We start from the raw sequence: 8,847 nt of genomic DNA on the forward strand, positions 1-8,847 counted from the left end.
AACAAATATTTTCTTTCGTCTTCCCAACTTCCAACCCAAGCACGATACTAAGTAATATAGGTTCTAATATCTCTTGTGTTTGGGGTTTTCTTAAAAAAAAAAAAAAACCCTGCAGATTCCACACGATACCAATAGTTCTCTATAGTATTCAGGTCCGGGCTGTTTCCTGGCCAGCTAAGAGTTGTAATGGACCATTCTTCCAACCATTTTTTCACCTGTAACAAATGTAAACACATTACCGTCGAACCTCTAATGCAGAAATGAAGCTAAATTAACTACCGAAGTATCTACTTATACTTCTTGCCCGATGACAAGTAGCAGAGTCGTCCTGAAAGATGCAATTACTTGGCAGGTTGAAATGGTCTCTAATGGTTGGCAGCAATTTGCCTTCCAATATAGCCAGGTATCCACTGACATTTATGGAGCCTTCTATAAACTGCAGGTGATCTACTCCGCAATACGGAATGCATGCCCATATCATTTGGCTGGTAGGGAATTTCACTGTAGACACCATATATTCTGGATGGTATTCTTCACCATTTCTATGGCAAATTGTTTGTCTCCAATCAGAGCCATGCAGGTTTAATTTCTTCTCATCCGAGAAAATAACTGAATTCCACTGCTTGGGGGTCCATTTGACCTGCTCCTTACACCAAATTAATCGAGACCTTTTTCATTTTTTATGTGAGGATGGGCTTCTTCTTAGGACAATGGGCTACAAGTCCATTTTTGAAGAGGCGTCTTCTGACTCTTTCTGCACTTGCTACCACTCCCATATGTTCTTCCCATTCTCTTTTCAGCTCAGACGAAGAAGCTGGCATAAGCGCTTCAAAACGTGGTCATGTTTTGGTGTAGAGACTCGTTTGCGTCTGGTACCTTTTTTCCTATCAGCAGAACCAGTATTCTTGAGTTTGGAAAGAAATCTACTCACTGTCAGCTGAATACAAGACCCTCTATAAGCAATATGACGGGAAGAACATGCTTCCTCATGTAAAGCAACAATTGTACTCTTTCTTCATGGCATCAACTGACGTAATTTGCCATCCTGACACAAGCAAGGAAAGACTGCAACTCTTGCAGAGCGTGCTTATATAGCTGAAAGTAACAGCTGATATAATATTACATCATCACCTACACGTGTCAATATTATATGATGCAATCTATAAGAAATATTGTCATATACTTATGTTATTCAGATGACAATTGCAATTTTAAGAGGTGATGTGCTTTCTTTGAAAGCCAGTGTATATGCATGTTAAGATTATTATTATTAGCCATATGGTGCAAGGAAGCCTGAGGCTCATGCTGCACCAGCCAAAAAAAAAAAATTTCTGAAACACCCTGAGAGAGAGAGAGAGAGAGAGAAGTAGAAGGGAATCACCAAGAAAGAGAAGAATGATGATATCCAGCTCAGGACCCTGGGTATACCAAGCCCATACTCACCAGATGTCAGCCCCTTGGGTTAAAACCTAAGATGAAATGATATGAATTAGACACTAAAACTACATCACATCTGCAAACTTTAGACTTTAAGACTGACATTTACTCCAGGGGCTCACATCTTGTTAGTTTGGGCTTGGCACACCCAGGGTCCTGAACTGGATATTGTCATTTTCCTCTTTCTTGGTGATTCCCTTCTACTTTCTCTCTCTCTCTTTCATAGTAATGCAGAATTTTTTTTTTTTTTTTTTGGATGTTGCAGCATAAGCCTTAGGCTTCCTTGTACCATATGGCTAATAATAATAATAATAATGATAATAATAATCATAATAATAACATACCTTCATCCATATCATTAATAAATACAGACAACAAAAATGGACCCAGTACCACACACTGGTGGAGTCTGCTGATAGCATTAGCCCAAGAAGAGCAGTGTCCATTGAGACCATCTGTCTTCTCCCACTTAACCATCCCTTTATCCACAGCAGAACTTGCTTTTAATACCACACTGCTGCAATTTGTACAGCAGTCTATTATGTTTAAAAGAATCTGTTATTAGTATAGTATTTAATAGATAGCCCTCTTTTGACCTCAATTACACACTATCTTCATCGGGAGATTTAGAAGAAATTTTTAAAAACAGGAAGACGATAATTTGGTTCATTCAACACAGGGGTCATTTTAGCTACCAACTGCGGGCATATGAGCTTGGCTATAAGTGTAATTAGTATTAGTATTAGTAATGGACGCATGGTGCAAGAAAGCCTATGGCTTATGCTGCACCAGCCAAAAAAAAAAAAAAACGAATAAAACAATGATAAAAAAACTATTAATAAAAGAAAAGGAAATTAAACCTATCATCCTATGTGTTTCCCACACCCAAAGGTACTATCCAGATGACCTTTGAATTTAACCAAATTGTCAACCTCTATCACCCATGTAGGCAACTTATTCCAGTAATTTATAACTCGCTGGCTAAAATAAAACTTCCTGCAGTCCAATCTAAACAACTCCCCCCCCCCGTAACTTGAATTTATGTCCCCTAATTCTAGCATCATTTATAATCTTGAAAATTTCATCCTCATTCATTTTACTAATGCCTCTTAGAGCCTTAAACACCTCAATCAAATCTCCTCTAAGGTGTCTAGCTTCCAAATGCTGCAACCCACATATTCGAAGTCTTTCTTCATAAGGACGCCCTTTTGCCGATCTCACCAGGCGAGTTACCTGTCTTTGCACTCTTTCAAGAAGTTCAATGTCTTTCTTTAGGTGCGGTCTCCATACTTGAACACAGTATTCCAAGTGCGGTCTAACAAAAGCCTTATATAATGGGATTATCACGTCCCTATGTGTACTTGCAAAAGTTCAATAGATCATCGATAGGACACCATGGGCCTTCCTTGAAACCTGTTTACAATGCTCAGAGAATTTCATGTCTGACGTATCGTAACACCCAAACCCCTTTCCTCCAGTACTGGGTTTAGTTGAACTCTATCAAGTGAATAAGTTATTTTGGGATTACTGTTTCCCAGGTGTAATACCTTACACTTTGTTGGCAAAGCTGCCATTTTTCTGACCATTCCTGAAGTCTATCTAGGTCTCTCTGAAGAAGCTCAGCTTGACAGTGATCATTAACTACTCTACCAATTTTAACATCATCTGCAAATTTAGACATCACGCCCTCTATCCCTTCATCAATGTTGTTTATGAAAATTAAAAACAACAGTGGTACTAATACTGATCCTTGGGAAACCCCCACTTTTAACATCAACCCAATCTGAGGAATAGCCATTTAAAACAACCCTCTGCCTCCTGCCCTGAAGCCATCCTAATATCCATCTAAGGATTTTCCCAGTGATTCCAACCTGTCCCAGCTTATAAAGCAACCGCTCATGTGGGACTGAGTCAAAAGCTTTGCTGAAATCTAAATAAACAATGTCGAAATTATTCCCTAAATCCAGCTCATGAGTGACCCTTTCAAAATAGTGAACCAGATTTGTTAAACATGATTTTCCCTTTACAAAACCATGCTGAGTATCCTTGAGAATTTCAATTCTATCCAAACGATCCTGAATTCCACCCTTGATCATTGCCTCCATGATTTTCCCTACCACTGAAGTCAGACTGACAGGTCGATAATTTCCCACTTCACTCTTAGAACCACCCTTATGTATGGGAGATACATTGGCACTTTTCCAATCCAACAGAATCTCCCCAGAGTCTAGTGATGCTTGCATAATTAGCCTCAATGGTTCAATGCACTCAGTTGCCACCTCTCTGAAGATTATAGGGTATATTCCATCACTCCAGGAGTCTTACTGGCCTGTAGGCTTGAAAGTTTTTTCATTAAATAATCTTGCGAAATTTCAATATCATTCAATTACATATTTTTCAACTTCACTCCCACAATTTCCCAATGCCACAAAAGGTTTTTCATTTGTAAATATCAATGCAAAATAACTGTTGAGTTCATCTGCAACGGCAGCTGGTGTATTTAATACTATCCCCTTTCCCTTACGTAAAGGTCCGATCTGGTTTGTCCTGCTCGTCTTGGCGTTTATATATGTGAAGAATTCTTTATCCCCCCCTCTTTGCTCTGTTTGCTAGTGATTTCTCATAAACTGCCTTTGCCTGTCGAACCTTTTCTGTGGCTCTATTACAGATCACCTTGTAGCTGTTATAGGCTTCAGTACTTTTTATTGCTCTGTAACTTTTCTATGCCATCTTTTTCTGCTCGTGTGGCAACTTCACTATTCATCCAACTTGGAACCCTCCTTGTGGAGTATTTTTTTAATGGTAAGTACGTATTCAAGGCATCTATGATTAATATTTTAAAAGCATACCACAGTTCAATTGTATTCATTCTCTGTGCGATAGCTACCCAGTTAATAGAGGCCATGTAGCACCTTAAGCCATCGTAATTTCCTTTTCTGAAATTATAACCCATTCCTTTGCCTTTTACTACTGCTACCTCTCTCTCTTCATCATCCACCGTAGAACTCCACGATCACTTCCTGCTACTGGTTCCTCTACTGTCAGCCCTGTATCATGGGTGATGATGAGGTCTAAGATATTCTTTTCTCTAGTACTTTCCCTGACATGTTGATACAAATAACAGTCATCTAGTTGATTTAAAAATTTTGTTCCCCATGTCGAGTTTCCTTCCCATTTTCTCCAATCAATTAGAGGCAAATTGAAATCAACTATAATAAGACATTGACGCTTTCGTCATAATCTTCACAATCACCTGGTCTGTAGATTACTTCTACTCACATTATACCTTTGTTTCCAACTATCTCACACCATACAGACTCTATACTAGCACATGAAATGTCTGAATCCTGGAAATTTCAATTCAATAGGTAAGTTTGGTGCTCTGAGGCAAGCTTTTGCAGACTCATCTATCTTATTATTATTATTATTATTAGCTGTATGGTGCAAGGAAGTGTGTGGCTTACACTGCACCGGCCAAAAAAAAAAAAAATTCTGAATTACTCCGAGAGAGAGAGAGAGAGAGAGAGAGAGAGAGAAGAAGGGAATCACCAAGAAAGAGAAGAATGATGATATCCAGCTCAGTACTCTATGTGTGCCAAGCCTATACTCACCAGATGTGAGCCCCTGGGGGTTTAATCTTCAAATCAATTCACTACAAGGCTGTGCAATATGACGTGGTATGGTGTCATACCGAAACAGAAAACAGCCTTTCTCACATTGATGCCACAGTGGCATCAATGTGAGAAAGGCTGATGCCACTTTGGAAGAAAAGCAGAATTGTCCAGAATGTCAATGTATCATTTTGTATTCATTGTTGAAGAAAAGACCATGATCTGAACCACAAGAAATAACCTTAGAGAAATAACTTTAAAGAAATAACCTTAGGGGGTGAACCCATGGCACACATACAAATTTTTTGGGCATGCAGAATTCAGAGCATCTCAAAAAATTTCAAGCTTCGAAACATCATTCCAGGAATTGACCTTGAGTTGTGACCTATGCACGCCTGTTCTCTTTTCTAGGCATGTAGTGATGTCACACCATTCAGTAAATAGCTGTATTCATACAGTGATTTGTTTGAAGTCAGAGTGGTGAGACATATTGATAAAATTGTGTGATTAAATATCATGAATATCGCCTTCCGAGGGTAGTTTTTAAAAGATTTAGCCAATTTTGGCTTGCATCCTTAATTCTGCCCTAGAGGGCACCTCCATCATAGTTCACAGATGGATGATACACTTTGGTAATATTAACACATATTTTCAATGTTCCTGAGACCAATTACGACGGGTTATACACCAGGTAAACAATTACCAATAAGACAGCACAATGCTGTTGCATTGTGCGGTCTTGTTGGTAATTGCTTAAAGCAGGGCTGCCAGATGACCTCCTCAGAAAAACCATACAGCTATTGGTTTCACATATCCACAACTTCCAGTTTCATGCTTTTGTTAATTACTTTAAAAAGGGTGGCTTTCTGGGTGGTTTCAATAAAAATACTATACAGAGACCTAGAAGTTTGTGGTCTATTTTCCAGCTTGCTGGACAAAAAGCTATGCTACCCTCATCTGAAACCAACTAACTCAGTGATGTTGGCTGAGGGTGAAGGTAGTGTGGTTTTCTCCCAGAAAACAGCCCATATAAATTCCTCACATCATTAACAGGACTTGAACTCAGGTCTATTCCACCCAGTGTGTCTCAGGAGGACAGCAATACTAACAACTGTGCTAACCACGGGGGCAGAGAAATTTAAATGTCATTAAAATAGTATAAACTTTAACTTTATTATTCAGGCTATATGAGAATAATAAAGATTTAGTCATACATTTCTACCTAAACAGTAACAATTGTTCTGAAATTTATTAAAGGTTGAGACAACAACTATAATGAAAACTGAATACAATTAAAATCGAACTAATAAATGTATAAAATAATAATGAAACTTACTTGAGTAGAAAACATCTGACATTTACAAGTCTGGTATTTGCTGAATTTGTTTACTAGTAAGCTGAAATTCCAGGATGTCTGCATAAAAACTGAGCACCTGGCAACCCTCCAGAAGTGGCCCCAGGTCTATCAGTGTCCTGTGTGAAAAAGTTTTTGGTGTGCCCTCTCAAACTAATTTTACAGCAAATCAGTGAATTTTCGGGGCATTTTGGCACCGTTTGGGGAAGCCGCTTGATCTTGCCTTAAGGTGGCCCTGCAACCCTCCTAAGGCTATGAGGAATCTGTGTTTTTGGTCAGTTTGCGGGATGAAAACCTGCTTTTCAGGAAAAATAACCACACAATCATCACCTGTGATAACTAACTCAGCCAGGTTATGAAAAAAAGGCCTTAAAAATCCTTGCTTCATTGTCAGGATTTGAACTGAGGCTTCTTCTATCCTATAAGTGATCATAGCCACTCTGCTACCTGCAAATTCTTGTATGCTGCAGCTCTCTGCATATCATTCTCATAAAATATCACTTCATTACTTCTCTGAGCTTTTGGTTGATAGATTTGATGAAGACTGAACAGAGATTTGAATGTTCACAAACAAGAGTAAATAATACACTGGTATCATTACTTTGAAAGATTTGATCTCAATATGGTGGCAAGTCATTATTTGCAATCTCCCTTTCCTCCTTGAGTATTCCTGTATGTATACTCAAGGTATAATGTTAATAATCTGCTGGGGCTCATTCAGTCAGTCACAGTGCTGTTTGGTGTCACAGCAATGATTTCATTTCCCAAAATTAACTATATAGATATGAACTTCAAATGTGGTCACACTGGGGGAAATTCACTTTAAGCAAGATGATTATACTATAAAAACTTTCCTAACGGAAGGTTGCCAAATAGCTGAACATTTGAGCATGAGTGGTACATTTGGTGGTGTTACAGTATTGCCATGGCTTCCTTGCAACCAAGATGTTAAAGATGTTAAAGATGAAATACTTAACATCATAAAGGAAGAACCACAAACAAGTACCCAAAAATTGGTTATTGGCTATCTTGTTCTGTGTGACATAAATAAAAGCATGTCCCAAGTGCAATTTTATTGGCTTTTGTGACACAGAAAATCCTTCACTTTACATACAGGATATTTACTAGGGTATTATAAATTGGCATTTGATGCCCAGTTGTCAATCTAATGGCTGGTACATCCAGCAAATACTAACGGGATCTCTCAGGACACACACCCACTCAGCAAGGAGTTGCAATAGTTTGTTGAAGAGAAAAACAAGTACAATTTGGGTAATAATGATTGAAGGAGCAGTAATTGAAAAGGTGGAGTCATATACTTATCTGGGACAAGTTATTAGCTGTAATAATGATAAATGGCTGGAAATCAAGAGAAGAATAAATTTTGGATGGATAGCATTCAGGAAACATAGTCACATACTGAAGAGCAATATCCCAGTTTGTCTGAAACGTAAAATAATGAATCAATGTATACTCCCCACCATGACTTATGGAAGTGAAACTTGGGCACTCACCAAAAGAATGGAAGAGAAGCTGAGAACTACACAGCGAAGAATGGAACGAATTATACTGGGAATCAGACTGTTAGATAAGAAGAGAAACACATGGATTAGGCAGCAAACTCAAGTAAAGGACATTCTTATCAAAACTAAAGAACTAAAATGGTCTTGGGCAGGACACATTGCTCGAAGACATGATGACAGATGGACTAAGAAAATAACAGAATGGTACCCAAGAGGAGCTAGAAGAAAACCTGGAAGACAAAGGCGGAGATGGATAGATTAAATTCATGAGTTTTTGGGTAGTAAATGGATGGCCAGTGCTCAAAACAGAAGGAACTGGAAAGTTGCTGGAGAGGCCTTCATCCTACAGTGGATTGAAAATGGCTGATGATGATGATGATGATGATTGAATTTTTTCTAGAACAGATTAACATGGTGGTAGAGTGTCACATTAACAAATCTTTATTTTACTATGTCACTGTTCTTAGTATATCAAGAGGTACAGTGAAACTACAAATTTTGGGTACCTCTGCAGTTTATTTAACGATATCCAACCCTCTTCCCATGGTGGCAATATGGTAGTTTTGCTACTATTCAGCTCATTTGCCCCAAATACAAATACATAATGTGACATTATAAGAATTTTAACAAACCTCCTATATAATGTTATTTCTCATTATTTAAATAAAAATATAAAAATTTTCTCTGAAAATATAAATTGCTAGTATTTAATGTGCTGAAAATTTCAGCCATCATTATACCTATCCTAACATAAACTATGGGCTTTTGTACCGAACAAGGGTCCCTATTTTAGTTTGTCAATGGGGATACCAATAGCAATGTTCTGCCCTTTGCAAAAGCATGCATGTGTGACATGTCCATTTCTACCAGCCAATTTGCATGTTACACGAGACTTGTTATTCTGAGGTGTCAAGTACTGATA

The sequence above is a fragment of the Mastigoproctus giganteus genome, chromosome 10, assembly GCF_048544385.1.
Source record: "Mastigoproctus giganteus isolate SK-2022 chromosome 10, ASM4854438v1, whole genome shotgun sequence".
Classification (NCBI taxonomy): domain Eukaryota; kingdom Metazoa; phylum Arthropoda; class Arachnida; order Uropygi; family Thelyphonidae; genus Mastigoproctus; species Mastigoproctus giganteus.